Below are 19704 nucleotides of genomic sequence, written 5' to 3' on the forward strand. Positions count from 1 at the left end.
CATGAGGAATTGTTGTGTAAAGCGTTGAAAAGTCATACGATTTGAGAAAAGTTTGGTGATTTCAAACTATATGCATCAGTTATTTCTTGATTATAGATCAAAGTATTGTTAAAAAGTATTGGTATCGTATCGTATCGTTTTATCCCTAGCGGTATATAACCCTACCATATTTTTTTTTTACCTTGTATGTATTAAAGGATCTATGCAATGCAATGCAGTCCGATTTTTTGGTAGAATAAACAACTGCTCAAATTAAAACTTAATTGAAAAGAGGTATAGCGCTTTTGCTGACGAAACGGCCAACCCAGAAATCTAAAGGGAAAACACCGGTTTCCAATAATAGACTGGCGTATTATTTTTAAACATAAGGCCAACGTTTTTAATGTTTCGTTAACCAACATAAATAACTGCTGCAGTTTAGCATTACTGATATTTATAATTGAGCCAGAAAAAAGGCAGTGAGCTAAGTAATGCCATATGTAAAAGGGTTGTTGTGTGATATGACTGCACCTTTAAAAATATTGTACTGTTCAGCATTCCACATAGGTACATGGTTTATTGATTAAAGAACGACTCATAAAAATGTCAGTAATGCTAAACTGCAGCAATTATTTATTACTAATTAAATGGATTTTACGCCAAATTAAAGGTACAATGGTTAAAAGCTGAATTAGATATAAAATAGAGAACAAGTGGTGACTGGATTTATGCAGCATTGTTTTCGAGAAGACGCTGAATACTGGTTCAATGTCATAGGAGCGGTGGAATGCGACTCGGCTCCATTTCAATATCAAGTAAAAAGCTCAACACCACTTCATCTGAAACCCACTTGTTGTCGTTGACTGAGCCCCATATAAAGCACCTTAATTTCATTAATATCTCCCAGATCAAAAGTAGCCACTTGCTTTGTCATGTTCGATACTCGTGTAATCTGTCTACTTGCTACTATTTGAAAATAGTACTATATTACTATAGGACCTCGATAGTATTGCATCGTTTCAAAAGTAGTAACGGAGTAAAGGGCGAGGTGTTCCGATTGATATGTTCTGGTTAGTCGCTTAGCTAGACCCTATATTTTTATCATAATCTCAAGATTCATATATAGATTATACCTAAACAATTCAATTAAAATATTAAATGGTTTTGTTGAATGGAAAAAAAAAAATCGAACGCAAATCTGAAGGTCTCCGGGGACCGGTCAATATTTATTTGAAGGGTTGGGACCGGTGCAAAATGCAACAGGACACACATTTATTTTGACTTGCTCACTGATAGGACGCCAATTTTTAAAATTTTCAACATTGATAGGACAGCTCATCTTCACAAGTCAAGGGTTATTGATTCGTTACCTCGCACCAACTTAGTGCGAGGTAAAGAATCAATAATCCTTGACTTGTGAAGATGAGTACAGCTGTATTTTTTTTTTTTTTTTGCAAATGTAATGAGCAAAACATATCATAAAGTATTTCAAACTTTTAATTCAACTATCTTTTAAATAATACTGAATTGTGTACATGCTTTAATTCGTGTCCAGGTTGAATATACTAGAGGCAATTTGCAATAAAATACTGGACCTTTGAAAATTTTTAATATTAAAAAATGTAATTAAAAATCACAAAAGAAGTATTCAACTGTGAATAAAATTGCAAAAATTATATATAAGTTTAAATGGAGTATGAATTTCAATCAGAAAATAAAAATGGTATATCATGTTGGTCATAACTTGAAAGATACAGACCAGAATTTAACTAAAGTCTAAACAAATCTTCAATAATTTGATAGTTTGCCATTACGACCTATCATTGGATCAAGTGCTGTCTGAATTGTTTCATGAACACACTCGGTATTCATAAAACAATTCAGACAGCATTTTATCCAATGATCGGGCGTAAGGCAAACTATCGAATTATTAAAGATGTTTTTATAGACTTTACTTAAATTCTGTTCTTGACACACTGATTTTGACTACGAATAACTCCGTTTACCTGATCAAGATGTAGGGCTCACGGAAGGTGTAACCGGTCGAGATGGGATGCTTACTCCTTCCTAGGCACCCGATCCCACCTCTAGTATATCCAGGGGTCCGTGTTTGCCCACCTCTCTATATTGTATTGCTTATAGGAGTTATGAGATTGCTCACTGTTCGTTATCTTCACCTTTCATAGGGAATACTGTGATGTGAAAAATACTTGTAAATACACGAGATAACAATTCAGTAAAACAGTAATTAAAAAATATGCAAAATATAGCACTTTAAACAATAATTCAACAAAAAGACGAAAATGATGAGATTTGTAACTTCACTAGACAAATTACCGAACAAGCATGACAAAGTAAACAATAGTTTCTCAGAAGCTTGAATCCCTCAGCTGATATAACTGGAGAGATAGTTATGAAGAACTCCAGAGATTTTTAAAATGAAGTAAAAATGGTGTTTAATCATACATATATATAGTTATTTATTAGGAAGGACACACACTTTTTAATTACACATCTGATATAGAACAGCAATTTTATATTTGTATTTTTAGAAGATAGGACATAGGGTCTTTAAAAAAATAGAGGAAATATGGAAAGCACAGGTCCCCCCCCCCCCCCCCCCCCAATAAATTTAGGTATGAAACAATTGTCTATTCTTGCATGATGAACATAATTAATTTTTATCACTATTATCAACATATTCCTTTCACGTAATTTACAGGATCAATTTACGCAATAGGTTTCATGTATTTTGAATTACACTATTGCCTACAATGTAAACCCCACCATCCCAGTGTGATGACTACTAAAAATTTAATCGTTTCTTGGGTGTGGGTAACACAATGCTTAATATGAAAACACATACCTGAATATTTACATGTTGAATTGAAATTACAAGTTTTGTACTTTAATTCTTTACCTACAGGAAAATAACAGGAAAAGTTAAAAAACTTCTCAACAGGTGGCTAATTTTTCCTGTAATATATATATGAGATATATAATTATGTACATGTTTACATTTTCTGTACGAGTTGTACATAAATAATTTGTATTCTGTATTTTAATATTAAATCAATGTAAATGTACTTCTATAATTGCTAGAGAGAAACAAACACTGCTACGAGGATGTCTGAAGTAAAAGTAAATGTTGTCTCTCTACATTCGTGACTACAACGCGAAATATGATAAATTGTGAACAGCTAAACGTCATTTCCTGGATCATTGCCTCCATGAAATCTGTAATTGCAATGGTTGTTATTCATTGTAACAGTAACAAAACATGTTCTAAATATCTTTTTTCTTCTTTTCTACACATTTTTAAAATCTTGAAAAGACAAAGTTACGAATTTTCCCTGGAAACAAACTAGCAATTCTAGGGAACTTAAAGTGAAATCAATATAAAAGTACGTCGCAATGCATGCTAGTTGTTCAAATTACATATACCGTGTTATTGTTCACTGTGCCAATAAAAAAAAAAAAGGTGGGGAATATCTTTTTATAATTCCAATGTTATTTATTACAATTGTTTTGATTGGACAAAAATAAAGCTGAACAAGAGTTTATACATCAATAAACCCGAAAAAGCAATGTATTCATACACGCCTGAAAACAAATAACATAGTGCGGGGAAACTATTCAAATTTTTGCAATTGTTAATAAAGTGAATAAATTGGAATTATAAGAATCAAACATTCTTTTTGAAGAATTTATCGATGTGTAAACTCCGGACATTTTACTCACAAACTTAACATAAAAGTGCTTAAGAATGTTTAATCCTATAACGTTTTTAAAATCTTGAAAACCTAAACTTATGCATTTTCGTTGGAAACAAACTTGAAATTCGAGAGAACATCAAGTAAAATCAATTTTAAAAAGTAGTTCAAATTACCATGCATGAAGGTCGGCATATATTTGACTGTAAGTTCGTGTTCTGGGTAATAACATCAGATAGAAAATGAGGACACTACAGCGTTAATAAGTTATACTACAAAACAGTGATTTTAGTTTCATTTAAGAAATATTTTGTTTATCAGAAAACAATGAATGCTAACTAAATTGAACAGTCCTGCAATAAGCTCTTTGTACGTTATCATACGTATACATGTACAATTCTACAGGACGGTTATTCAATATATTGTAATCTATTCCCAATGTTTCAAAGCTGCATCTAAATCAATAAACATATAGGACAAAATCACGGTACTTCCCCATGAAATCATCGTAAAATACCATCAATTTCTGACTCAGATTAATGCACAACTTTGAACACTAAATGTTGGAGATCTCGCTAACCTGGAAATACCAGTGATATACCTAAATTCTGCTTTGCCGTTGAAACTTGTATGGCAAAAAAGACTTTCACCTATACTATGGGCAATCATTCCTGAGAGTTAATTTGAAAACAATGATTAACTTAAAAATTGTGTTTCCTATTGGGAAACCTGTGGATGCTGTGGTACAGTGATAGACGTTCCTATACACTGTCAGCAACACCAAATTCCCAACGATGAGACAAATGAATGCACAAACAATGGCCGCATCAAACCTAAGACCCAAATTTAGGTGATGATTGCTCCTTCGCCAAACGCTTGGAATCACGGGTCGTTCGATATAACCTTAAAAACGAAGGTTCGTGTCACGACAAACGTCACGTTGAAGAACCCTGACTGATACGGCCGTAAGCACTAAGCATGGGTCCAAATTTATGGTACTTCACCTACAACTGGCGATGTCTCAATGTCAATGAACAATTCTTTTATGATCAAACATAGCTGTCAAATTGTCAAGGGCACGTGACCAGATTCAATAATCGATACAGAATGCACTATTAGTATAGTTATAAATTGAACAATTGTTGTTGACATGATAAAAAGGAAACACCCATTCACAAAGATATGGACAAGACATTGTCGAACTGCTCGGAGCAAGTGGGAATAAACAGTCATTACAATTCAAAATAATTGTAATGAAAACATCAACAACACTGAGAGAGAATAGCCAAACTACCCCAAAAACAACACTGAGAGAGAATAGCCAAACTACCCCAAAACAGCACTGAGAGAGAATAGCCAAACTACCCCAAAACAACACTGAGAGAGAATAGCCAAACTACCCCCAAAACAACACTGAGAGAGAATAGCCAAACTACCCTCAAAAACAACACTGAGAGAGAATAGCCAAACTACCCCAAAAACAACACTGAGAGAGAATAGCCAAACTACCCCAAAAACAACACTGAGAGAGAATAGCCAAACTACCCCCAAAACAACACTGAGGGAGAATAGCCAAACCACCCCAAAAACAACACTGAGAGAGAATAGCCAAACTACCCCAAAAACAACACTGAGAGAGAATAGCCAAACTACCCCCAAAACAACACTGAGGGAGAATAGCCAAACCACCCCAAAAACAACACTGAGAGAGAATAGCCAAACTACCCCAAAAACAAGTCAGAGCACGCACTAACACAATAACCACAATTCGATCTAACAGCCCTGAAGCCAGATATAGACACGTAACAATGACCAACACAGCTGAGGAAGCGACAGGCTCTGCGCTTGGCAGAACACTGTACTGCACAAAGAAACCGGCCAGCTTATATCGTGGTTCCTAACAAGTGACGTCAGAGATGTAGTTTCAGCGAAGGAAACAAATTTCACCCTAAAGTAAACAACTTCAGGAAAACATTCTGAATTCAGGAAAAGAATCTAATGTTTGTGGTTAACATGTTCCACAAATCTCCTACCAACATGTAGAGAGGGGTGAGGCGAAGGTTACATAAAAATTATATTTCTCTTGTGTTTCGAAAAATCGAAGCACGAATGAGAGTATAAAAAATGATAGTAAAATTATTTTGCACATATGCAATAAATTATATATTCAACAACAAAAAAATAATTGATTTTCTGTTTGTCACGTTTTGTCGTTTTTTTTTCTGAAGGAAATTTAGCTGTCCCTGTTTTGGCGTTCAAAACAATATTGCGCAGCAAAATAGTATCTTAAGAAATATGATAAATATATACACACCCATACATTTGAAAAATAAAGTAACTTGAATTCAATTTTAATTTGGGTATTCAAATAAAAACATTAAAAATTATTCACATATAGCGTAAGATGAAGGTGCTCTGATGTATCGTGGGTGATTGATTGATTGATTGTATCTTGTTTTACGCCCCTCTCTAGATGAATTTGTCACTCGTCTGGAGACTTTCATGGATGAATATTGCGGCAAAAAGTCCCGGTTGTTATTTGCACACTGAAAATAAGACTTCGTATTTTCACAATGTGAAAGTAGCAACTGTGAAAATATACATTTTTATCCAAGGGATAAATTTTATTCATTTTTCAAGAATAAACTATTCAGTAGTCTTCATTTAGATGGGATGCTTCTCTCGGTAATCGTAGCTGAAATAAGAAAATATTTTAGTGCATAGCATTTGTATTAACTAATAAATCTTTTATTTAGGTATCTGCAAGATAATGCTAAAATATAAAAGCAGAAGTATGAATCATTTACATGCTGAATTGCAATTACATGTTTTGTAATTTATTTCTGTGCTGACATGAAAATAACAGGAAAAGTTTAAACTTGTCAACAGCTGGCTGACATTTCCTGTAAAATGTATGTACATGTTGATATTTTCTGTATGGGTTGCGCATAAATAATTTGTATTGGGGGGGGGGGTGTTGTATATGTCAGCTTTATTCTGATAAATTGAAAGTTGTCAACATACATATACACAATCTACAGCTATTGACTACAAACTTGCGGAACGATGATACTCCATCTATTGTCCATAAAGTATCCGTATATGAAACATGATATGACGTGGTTCAAAGTGTTCTAAGTTTTGCCTCTTATATGTTTACTACCTTTGATTACAAACACTATACGCTGTAGAAACTGATAGGAATTAAATGTTCATTATCTTCACCTTTCATGTTGCAGAAATGAATAAGATACCCCCACCCCTAAAATGGTTTTAACTGATCGGTTATCTCGTGTATCCGTTATTTCTTATCACAGTTAAACCTCTCTACTCCAACACCAGAGCATGTCGGAGTAGATATATTTCATTGTATTTTGTTAATAGTAAAGTTAATTGAGTTGTTTTAAATGAACTTGTTTTCCCTATAAACATTCAAAAAATCGTATACAGTGACTGAATTTTTATTCATGCACACGTCACTATTTATAATCGAAAACATCTTTTCCCCGTTTTTTATCCTCCTAAACCTAGTTTTCACTACAGACAGTGGTCTTCGCTCAATATTCAATCAATGTAAATGTACTGCTATAATTATTAGAGGAAAAAAGCACTGCTACGTGGATATCTAAATAATGAACTGAAATAAAAGTTGAAGCTTATCTCTTGTACATTCGTGACGAGAACGCGAAATATGATAAATTGTAAACAGCTAAACGTCAATCCCAGGATTATGCATTTCTGCATCGTCACCATTAAATTTGTTAAAGTGATTGCAATTGTTTTTATTCATTGTATCAGTAAATAAAAAAAGAAAGGTGAGAATTATCTTTCTACATGTTTAAAATCGTGAAAAGCTAAAGGTTTGCATTTTTGCTGGAAGCGAACTTGAAATTCCAGAGAACAATGAATGGTAAAAAAGTATTTGAATAAACTGATAAGTTTGTTCAATTGATGGTAAAGATCATTCATGCATATCAGTATTGTAATATTCAACTTTGATGAAATTACTGTCTATAATATTTCTTAAATCAATTACTTGACGACATAATTGCAAATGTATTGAATACATTACAAACATTAATAATATACCCGTACATCGGAATGCAAGTTATTGAAAATTATCATCAAGGTCGGCATATTTTTGATGGAGTTCTGATTTAAGAGATATTTTCGTTTATCATTAAAACAATGAATATCGAAATTAAAAAGGAACAGTCCTGCAATATGACTATACAAATGTTCTTTGTACATCATCATGAGTATAAAAATATATTTCTTCTTGTCTTTATTTGATGCATTATAATCTCTCCCCATGATTCAAGGGAACGGACACAACATCTTAATACACGTGTACGACAAAAGCACTGAACTACCCATGAAATTGTAATAGTATATAGGCGAATTGTTGATAAGATTTATGCAAAACTCTCAATACTGAATGTTGAAGGTTTTGCAAACCTGAAAATACCTATTCATGAAACACGAAATGTTGGAGATTTTGCAAACCTGAAAGTATCTATGCAAGGTGAAGATAACGAACAGTGATCAATCTCATTCGGCTTTTAAATTTAAACACATACGTTCACCTGTACTATGTACAATTATTCTTGAGAGGTAAATTGAAAACAGTGATAAAGTTAATAATCGCGTATTGTAACGGGAAACCGGTGATTGTTGTGGTACAGTAAGATATATACTCCTCCTAGGCACCTGATCCCACCTCTGATGTGTCCAGGGGTCCATGTTTGCACAACTATCTATTTTGTATTGCTTGTAGGAGTTATGAGATTGATCACTGTTCGTTATCTTCACCTTGCATACATGAAGAAGAAATTCAAAGGCTCCATTTTTTCATTATATTTGATGTTGAGCAATCATTACTTTTAAGTCCATGGTTTCACTAAGAGTGTGATAAACAAGTACTCGTCATGTTAAAAAAACCCCATTAAAACAGAAATACAAAGGTCTTATTAGAAAATTTACAAATACACAATGTACAAAACCTGTTTAGTCGTGTACATGCATAATGAATAAATTGATTATTGACAACAATGTAGACTATGTAAACAACAACATAAGTATGTTATGTCTAATGCATCTTTGTTTCAGTGTCTTTAGCACAATAATTAACATAAAAACAGAAGTCTTGATTAATTTACATGCTGAATTGACATTACATGTTTTGAAGACTACTTCTGTACCTACAGGAAAATAACAGGAAAAGTTAAAAACTTTTCAACAGGTGGCTGATTTTTCCTGTAATATATATACGAGATATATAATTATGTACATGTTTACATTTTCTGTATGAGTTTTACTTAAATAATTTGTATTCTGTATTTCAATATTAAATCAATGTAAATGTGTACTTCTATAATTGCTAGAGAGAAACAAACACTGTCACGTGGATATCTAAATAATGAACTGAAATAAAAGTAAAGCATGCTTCTGTACATTCGTGATGAGAACAGAAAATAAGATAATTTGTGAACAGCTAAAGACGTCATTTCCGGAATCACATAGAGAGTCCATTTCTGCATCTTCCCCAGTGACTGCAATGGTTGTTATTCATTATGTCAGTGAAACAAAGGTGGAAGATATCTTTCTAAATTGGTAAAATCTTGATAAAGTAAACTTACGCATTTTCGCTGGAAACAAACTTAAAATTCTAGAGAACATCAAGTAATATCAATAAAAAAAAAGTTTATTCGAATGATATTTGTTAAAATTACTATCGACGTCGGCATATATTTGGCTGTAAGTTCGTGTTCTGGGTAATAACATCAGATAGAAAATGAGGACACTCACGTAAATAAGTTATACTACAAAACAGTGATTTTATAGTTTCATTTAAGAAATATTTTGTTTATCATAAAACAATGAATGCTAACTAAATTGAACAGTCATGCAATATGACTATACATATTCTCTTTATACATTATCATACGTAAACATTTCTCCAGAACCGTTTTTCAATACATTGTACATAATCTATTCCCAATGATTCAAGGGAACAATGCCGCATCTAAATTAATAAACGTGTACTACAAAATCACGGTACTGCCCATGAAATCATTTAAACTATCAGCAATTTCTGATTAATGCACAACTTTGAACACTAAATGTTGGAGATTTCGCTAACCTGGAAATACCAGTGATATACCTAAATTCTGCTTTACTGTTCAAACTTGTATGACAAACACATACTTTCACCTATACTATGGGCAATCATTCCTGAGAGTTAATTTGAAAACAATGATTAACTTAAAAATTGTGCTTCCTATTGGGAAACCTGTGGATGCTGTGATACAGTGATAGACGTACCTACACACTATCAGCAACACCAAATTCCCAACCATGAGACAAATGAATGCACAAACAATTTTGTGTCAAATAAGCTAAATTCATCAACTGTAAATTTGGTTTACAGAGCATTTAAAACTAGACTTGGAGTCACGGTCATGAAAATTATATATGGTACTAACCATCAGTTCTATTCAAAATAATTCACTCACTATGTAGAGAGGGTACAATAATGTACGAGCTCTCTATTCAACATACAGTCCCGAGTCGATTCAGTTGATTCAGTTGAACGACAATACTTTCATTAAAAAGTGTAACTTGTTATAAATAGCTATAATGTGCAGATTTAATTGCTGGTGGTTACAAATTTTATAAAGAAGATTTTAAAAGTTTCTAAGCTTTCAAATGTGTGTCCCTGGTTATTACAGTATTCCATGCGTCATCGTCGCAGTAACGTGACGCGGTATTGCGTCCTAATCTATACCGCGGTAATGAGTATGTGGAGATATTGAAAATACAGGAGTAATTAAATGCACCCACAATTCAAAGATTTCGTTAACAATCGTTTTGTCTGTGAATGAACCCTAACTACGACTTCATCAGACCTGATTTGCAGCGATCTTTTCGAGTTTTGATATATTGCTATAAACTATTCACAAAACACAATATCGTTTTATAAACTATTATTGGCATGTAACCAAAACAATTATCGGTAGCTCAATGGAAGAATATTCGTTTCGGAACCGGTAGGTCGTGATTTCGAGCCCCGCTTGTTCCATGGCCGCATCAAACTTAAGACCTAAATTTAGGTGATGATTGCTCCTTCGCCAAACGCTTGGAATCACGGGTCGTTCGATACAACCTTAAAAACGGAGGTTCGTGTCACGAGAGACGTCACGTTGAAGAACCCTGACTGATACGGCCGTAAGCACTAAGTATGGGTCCAAATTTATGGTACTTCACCTACAACTGGTGATGTCTCAATGTCAATGAAAAATTGTTTTATGATCAAACATAGCTGTCAAATTGTCAATTAACCCTGACCAGATTCAATAATCGATACAGAATACACTGCTACATGTAGTATAGTTATAGACTGAACAATTGTTGTTGACATAATAAAAATGAAAACACCCAATCACAAAGATATGGACAAGACATTGTCGAACTGCTCGGAGCAAGTGGGAAGAAACAGCCATTACAATTCAAAAAAATTGTAATGAAAACAAAAACAACACAGAGAGAATTGCCAAACTACCCCAAAAACAACACTGAGAGAGAATAGCCAAACTACCCCAAAAACAACACTGAGAGAGAATAGCCAAACTACCCCCAAAAACAACACTGAGAGAGAATAGCCAAACTACCCCAAAAACAACACTGAGAGAGAATAGCCAAACTACCCCAAAAACAACACTGGGAGAGAATAGCCAAACTACCCCAAAAACAACACTGAGAGAGAATAGCCAAACTACCCCCAAAACAACACTGAGAGAGAATAGCCAAACTACCCCAAAAACAACACTGAGTGAGAATAGCCAAACTACCCTCAAAACAACACTGAGAGAGAATAGCCAAACTACCCCAAAAACAACACTGGGAGAGAATAGCCAAACTACCCCAAAAACAACACTGAGAGAGAATAGCCAAACTACCCCCAAAACAACACTGAGAGAGAATAGCCAAACTACCCCAAAAACAACACTGAGTGAGAATAGCCAAACTACCCTCAAAACAACACTGAGAGAGAATAGCCAAACTACCCCAAAAACAAGTCAGAGCACGCTCTAACACAATAACCACAACCATGTCTAACAACCCTGAAGGCAGATACAGACACGTGACAATGACCAACACAGCGGAGGAAGTGACAGGCTCTGCGCTTGGCAGAACACTGTACTGCACAAAGAAACCGGCCAGCTTATATCGTGGTTCCTAACAAGTGACGTCAGAGATGTAGTTTCAGCGAAGGAAACAAATTTTACCCTAAAGTAAACAACTTCAGGAAAACATTCTGAATTCAGGAAAAGAATCTAATGTTTGTGGTTAACATGTTCCACAAATCGCCTACCAACATGTAGAGAGGGGTGAGGCGAAGGTTACATAAAAAAATATAGAAAAAATAAATTCAACTGTAATCGCAGATTTCTCTTGTGTTTCGGAAAATCGAAGCACGAGCGAGGGTATAAAAAATAATAGTAAAAATATTTTACACGAGTGCAATAAATTATATATTCAACAACAATTTTTTTTTGATTTTCTGTTTCTCACGTTTTGTCGTTTTTTTTTTCTGAAGGAAATTTAACTGTCCCTGTTTTGGCGTTCAAAACAATATTGCGCAGCAAAATAGTATCTTAAGAAATCTGCTAAATATATACACACCCATACATTTGAAAAATAAAGTAACTTAAATTCAATTTTGATTTGGGTATTCAAATAAAAACATTAAAAATTATTCAAATATAGCGTAAGATGAAGGTGCTCTGATGTATCGTGGGTGATTGATTGATTGATTGTATCTTGTTTTACGCCCCTCTCTAGATGAATTTTTCACTCGTCTGGAGACTTTCATGGATGAATATTGCGGCAAAAAGTCCCGGTTGTTATTTGCACACTGAAAATAAGACTTCGTATTTTCAGTGTGAATGTAGCAACTGTGAAAATATACATTTTTATCCAAAGAATAAATTTTATTCATTTTTCAAGAATAAACTACTCAGCAGTCTTCATTTAGATGTGATGCTTTTCTCGGTAATCGTAACTGAAATAAGAAAATATTTTAGTGCATAACATGGTTTTACTGTCTTCCTATCGTTTTGTTTGAGATGAAATGATCCCGTCATACAATTTACAGGATCAATTAAATCAGGTATATATGTATAATGAATTATACTACTAATTAAAAAGCAGACCACACCATCAAAATGTATTAACTAATAAATCTTTTATTTAGGTATCTGCAAGATAATGCTAAAAATATAAAAGCAGAAGTATGAATCATTTACATGCTGAATTGCAATTACATGTTTTGTAATTTATTTCTGTGCTGACATGAAAATAACAGGAAACGTTTAAACTTGTCAACAGTTGGCTGACATTTCCTGTAAAATATATGTAAAAATATACCTTAGATGTACATGTTGATATTTTGTGTATGAGTTGGGCATAAATAATTTGTATTTTTGGGGGAAATTGTATATCTGGATCCTTACTCCTCTTAGGCACCTGATCCCGACTCTGGTGTGACCAGGGGTCCGTGTTTTCCCTAACTCTTTATTTTGTCTCGTTTATAGAAGTTGTGAGATTGATCACTGTTCGTTATCTTTGTCTTTCATATGTCAGCTTTATTTTGATAAATTGAAAGTTGTCAACATTCATATACACAATCCACAGCAATTGACTACAAACTTTCGGAACGATGATAATCCATCTATTTTCCGTAAAATATCCGTATATGAAATATGACGTGACGTGGTTCAAGTTGTTCGAAGTTTTGCCTCTCGCTTGTTTAATGTCTGTGATTACAACGACTAGTAACTGATATGAATTGGATGTTAAAAAAATGGATAAGATACCAGTATTATATTTTCAGATATTACCAGCACAAAGTCAGCAGGTCAATCGTCAGAGAAAAATATTGTTACCACCTATGAAAACAAAAATATAACACAATGTCAAGTATTGATATATCTAATAACGCTTCATACAGCAAACTCCCAATGATGAGACAAATTGGGCAACAATCAGTTTTGTGTCAAATAAACTACATTTATCACTGTAAACTTGGTTTACTTAGCTTTATATAGCTTAGCTACTTAGCTTTACTTAACTTCAACTTAGCTTAAGTTGAAGCCGCCGTAAAGGAAATTATATAGGGCACAGAATATCAGTACTATTAGAATGTAGAGAAAGTACAATTATGTACCAACTTACCTCGACAAATACATGCACTTGCGTCAAGGTCAAATATAAAGAAAAATAATTGAACAATTGTTTTTCCGACACAAATCAAGCCGGTCTGCATCATCATTATCATGTGTAAAAATTGGAACCCAAATTTGTCAACAGGGAGAATTAAAATTCTACTTGATGAGGTGGAAATAACACAGACATGTCTTATTCAGTAGACTTTCTAACGTCGTTGCAAACACTGCAAAGAAGAGGGCATGGGATAGTAAATGCGTGTAAACCATCCATCCACTCACGGATTGTGGATGAGATTAGGAAATGGTCTTCCTATGCTAGTGACAAAGTGACAAGGAGAAGACATTCCAAATAACGTCGGAGGCTATATGAAAACCGCGGAAGTCTGTACTCACGATCACATCGTCGTTTCAGTATTCTAGCGGGTTGTCAATGCCTTTAAACGTCTCCCCCACGGCTTCTGTGAGATATCATGGTTGCCGAGATGTTTATACAAACTTAGGATGATGTTAGAACAAGGGCCATGCTGTTGTAATGATAGGACGATCTTATGGTGAAGCCTAAATTTAGGAAAGCTTCGAGAACCTGACTTAATACTAAGACGTGTCCTAAGACATGCTTAGGACATGTCTTAATCCTAAGATACCTTCGTGAACATGCCTGCAGGATTCATTATTTGTGGTTATAAATTTGATAAATATGACTTTAAAAAATTCCAAGCTGTAGAAACAAAGTGCAAAAGCCGTTATTAAAAAAAAGACCTCGATGAATTAATGGCTTGGAATGGAATATTACAACATGAATATGCGGAGCGGGATAGGAGAGATATAGAAAGACAGAAAATCTGAGAAAATGCTAAGGAAGGGCTATATGAAAGACCATCACAGCTACAGTATATCAAAGAAGTACAGAAAGCTGGTGTAATGAACGTGTGTTCCTGGATATTACAGTATTCCGCCCGGCATTTTCGCGGTAACGGAAACCTATAAATGGCGCGGTATTGTATCCTATTTTATACCGTGGTAATGAGTATGTGGCAGTAACGAAAAAATAGAATGGTAATGTGTGCACCGACAATTAAAAGATCTCGTTAACAATCGTTTTGTCTGTGAATCAACCCTAATTACGATTTAATTAGACCAGGTCAGCAACGACCATTTCGGTTTTTTTGGTGTATTTTTATTACCATAAACTATATTTAACATGCGTACACAAAATGTAATCTTGTTTTATTCACTATTATTCGCATGTAACCACAAAGCTTATCGGTAGCTCTATGGTACAGCGTTCGTTTCGTATCCGGGATTTCGTGATGTCATGTCCCATGCTTGACATAGCTGCGTCAAACCTAAGGCGTACTCGTTAAACATACATGCAGTGATTGCTCTTTCGCCAAACGCTAGACACTATAAGTGAAAATCACGGGTCTTTTCGATATAACCTTAAAAACGAAGGTCACATGTCGCGACAGGCGTTAGCATGTTAATAACACTCGCCACTACGATCGTAAACGCCAAGCATAGGTCTACGCGTATTGATGAAGTGTCCGTCCAATTTTTCGTTTGATAAATGCATAAAAAAGAATTTCAGAAGTTCATCTTTCAAAAGTTTCATTTCTTAAATCAAAGTTTGTGTATAAACTACATACAAATCAGTACTAGTGCTGAAAAACGAGGCAAGTTGTAAAATTGGCGTGCTTTGTCCAGACCGAATAATCTACACACAGTACAATAATATTACATGTATATATAATGAAAGACTATTGTCGATATAACGAAACGGAAAATACACATTCATAGAGATATGGACAAGGCAATGTCAACCTGCTTGGAGCAACTGGGAAGAAACACTCGATATCAAAATCATTGGAACGAAAACATCAACAACTCTGAGAGAGAAATGCGAAACTACCCCAGTAACAATACAGACAACAAATACAAACACAGTCACCACAACCCGATCTAACAACCCTGATGCCAGACTAAGACATGTAACAACGACCAACACAGCTGAAGAAGTGACAGGCTCTGCGCTTGGTAGAACACTGTACTGCACAAAGAAACCGGCCAGCTTATATCGTGGTCACTAACAAGTGACGTCAGAGATGTGGTTTTAGCAAAGGAAACAAATTTGACAAAAATAAACAGCATCAGGAAAAGATTCTAAATTTTGTGGTTTAGCATTATGTATAAAAACTGTTTGCTTTGAGGACTGGTATTGCTAATTACTGCAATAAGCTTTACAAATGGCCCATCATGCACCACCTGCTCATCCTGGAAGAGGAAGAGGAGGAGGAGGAGGAGGAAGAGGAGGTGGCGGACGAGGAGGAGGAGGAGGAGGAGGAGGAGGAGGAGGGGGAGGTAGAATCAAGACAATGGTTACAATCTACTTAGAAGATATCTAACTATATCTAACTCCCTTGAAACACTACATAAAATAAAATAAACTCATATATATATATATATATATATATATATACTCACGTCGAGCACTCTAGAAGATTATATCGGAGATTAATCCCACTATATATATATATATATATATATATATATATATATATATATATATATATCTAAGATAAACAACTTTGTATTCATTATGTCTCCGAACACAAAGTGTCGTTTCTTATTATTCTAATTATTATTTATTAATTTGTATTCACCTGAGGATGGATGTTAAAATCCAGAAAGCGGTAGTGATTTAAATATATTTTGGAACTGTATATTTTCCTGCTTTTTTATTGAATTATATATATATATATATATATAGGTACATGTAGATAGGTAGAGTGATAAACATTATAACTTTCTATATAAATTATCCCCAGGAAACGATCACATAAACGTACTGATGACTTATACAAAAAGACAGCTACAAGACCTTCTGGCACTTGCACAACAACTATCTCGGAATGATCACGACGAAACACACGATCACGCCTGGGGTGTAATTATACAGACAATACAAAATTACATTAATAGCAAATGGTGTGTCCTGAATTTGTCATGTACATGTATTTTGAAATAAGTTATTTTGATGACATAAGGTTTTATGAAATACTAATACACAGATTTTTATTTTTCAGAGATGGTGGTTGATACTAATGACTTCCTCGAAATTTGACATTGGACCTCTCGCTATCCAGATCTTTCTTTTCATGTATCAATGCATATATATATATAATATATATATATATATATATATATATATATATATATATATATATATATAAAGGTGTATATCGGTTTGCTTTGAGAAATCTAAGTAATACCTCTTTATCATCTCTTGGGTTTTTTTTTAACTTTAGAAGCTCTCCTAGCTTTATCTTGCCAAACGTAAGGCGTTTCCAATGGCACATAAGACAAGTGCTTTTTTATGTGATTTGACAATTTGACTTTTTTGTGGGGTGGAAATGGATGTCATAATTGTGTTTGTAAAACGAAGGTGTATTTACAATAATTCATAATAATTCGTTAGCAAAGTTGTATATACATGTACAAGGTGCTGTGAACGGTACATTTCTTGTACATTGCCAAGTGTATTGAATCAAAGTGGATGTTATTCAGGCAAACCCTGCTATACAGTCGCACTTTCTAGGGTCCTTCAGCATGCGGAAATATAACCTCAAATGTTAATAATTACCAATCAATGACCTGCACAGTGATTGGAAGTGTTCCTTTTGTACAAATTTTCGTACTTCCGGTGAACGTGCATGTTAATTATTAAACATCCGAGGCGCCTATCACGAGCTTGACGGAAAGACCGGAGAAGTTGCAATGGCTTGTAACTATCATTCATATAAAAATTACAATGGATTTGGTGTAGCTACCGATTACAAACAACAATGGTTTGTTGTAAATAGCATATCTGCATCTCCGAAAATGTCACGTATTATTTATTCTGATACAGACAAAATATTTCTTTAGTAGATCACATGACACGTGTATTATTGCAATATATATTTATTGTATTATACACTTTCCCTATTCATAAAATCTATAAAAAAAAAAATAAAAAAAAATAAAATAATAATAAACACTTAACTATTCTTTCTGATTGAGAGAATAAAACAAGGGCAGAGAAATGTTGTATTATAAGCAAATATATCTATTTATTAACTAATGTTTATTCATTAAGGAAGCAGGATATTCATTAACTACGCAGGATGCTACAATTAAGTATTTAGTGGTTCAATAGTGATCCCATATGTGCAAACATGTTACATATCTATTACTGAACCCTATCCTGTTGACAAAATTGGTGTCAATTCAAATTTTGAAAGGGTTTGGCAGGGACTATATTTTGTGGCGGAAGAATTCATTAATCAAACAGTTCTGAATCTGCATGAGATTACATGATATTTCATACTTTCTATTTCTACAGGCTATTTTCAAAGAATTCAATCCTGAAATGAAAATATTCTAATGCACTTCTTACAATTTTTGTTTGGAATGACGGGTATATGTGCGAGGAAAACTTTGATTCTATAAGGATAGACAAAAACCGCCGAATTTGAAAAAATTGTAGATTTTCGTACATAAATTTCCTCAAATTTTGATTTCCTTTAGTCCGTTTAGTTCACATTAAACTTGTAAAAATTCAAAATGCAAATTCTATTTGTACAAAAGATCTGTACAAATAATATTTTGTACAAATTCACAACTTAGATAAAATATACATGTATATTTTAACAGACAAAAGCTTTATAAAATCCCTGGGATGTATTGCAATTCAACTATTGATATCTACATGTATTTACTCATTTAGAGATTTTGAACTTAATTGAATGGAAATATCAAAATATTTATTTTCCTGCCAAATGTGCACGCACCATCATCTCACGGTGATTCCATGCAGAAGATGTAGAACTTTATCAATATTTTGTTTAAATAACTAAGATTATACTATTTTACACGAAAATGTTTTTTACAATAAAAACAATTAGCGACTTACTGTGAAAAAGGATTCAATTTTCCGTAAATCACTCCTTTCACACTGGGTGCAGCATACACAGTGTAGGGTTTCCCTCCTAATTTTGAGTACATTTTCACGTGACCACGAAGAAGCCAATCATTCAAGAGGATTTCAACCAATCACATTCTGAAGTTGTTATTACGAGGGATTTATGATCAAAACAAGATACTTGATAAAACGGAAAACCGTGTACCCAGAAGAGAGCAACCGGAAGACGTGACCACGCGACATACGAGAAGAGACGAGGCTTGACATTAGAAAATTATATCTTTGTGTATTAGTTGTAACTGATCAAAGTTCTGATTGGCCATCCAATACGCAAGATCGTGAATGTCTATTCCGTCATGGTTTCAAATCTTGTGATGTTTGTGCAATAATTGCATCGTGGATATTAGACGCAACAGCGTTCTATCAAAGTAAGGACAATTTTCATTGGTTGGAAATAACAAAAGTATCCAGTGATGCAAAATATGATACTATTAGTTACACAGTTAGTTAGTGACCTGATACGGACAAATACATGGTGTGAAAAGAAAACCCGTATCGGGTGAGGCGAAGCCGAACCCGATACGGGTTTTCTTTTCACACCATGTATTTGTCCGTATCAGGTCACTAACTAATTGTGTAACGAATTTATCACGTCGAAGACCTCTAACTGTATATGTGGGGGTCTATATCATACAACTTAGTCAAATGTCTTTCCTTTTGACACGGCTGCAAGTCGAACCCGACGATAAATAAAATTACTCGCCCAATACGGATTTTACTCGCATGATACGGTTTTTTTTCACGGCGTCATGTGACCAAGATT

General features: G+C 34.1%; 1 protein-coding gene across 3 annotated transcripts in view; it reads right to left on the reverse strand.

Moving 5' to 3' along the window:
* LOC125666740 (enkurin-like) overlaps positions 1 to 18931 on the reverse strand; it is a 31252-nt gene extending 12321 nt beyond the window's left edge. The window contains exon 1 of one of the 3 annotated variants that reach the window (XM_048899998.2): positions 18873 to 18931. The gene's annotated coding sequence lies outside the window, so the exon portion shown is untranslated. Of the gene's footprint in view, positions 1 to 1985; positions 2167 to 2845; positions 2900 to 18872 lie in introns of those variants that run through there. The other 2 variants (XM_056151847.1, XM_056151846.1) reach the window with 2 other exon arrangements.
* Between the last annotated feature and the right edge of the window lie 773 nt (positions 18932 to 19704).

This window comes from Ostrea edulis, chromosome 10 (assembly GCF_947568905.1).
Source record: "Ostrea edulis chromosome 10, xbOstEdul1.1, whole genome shotgun sequence".
Classification (NCBI taxonomy): Eukaryota; Metazoa; Mollusca; class Bivalvia; order Ostreida; family Ostreidae; genus Ostrea; species Ostrea edulis.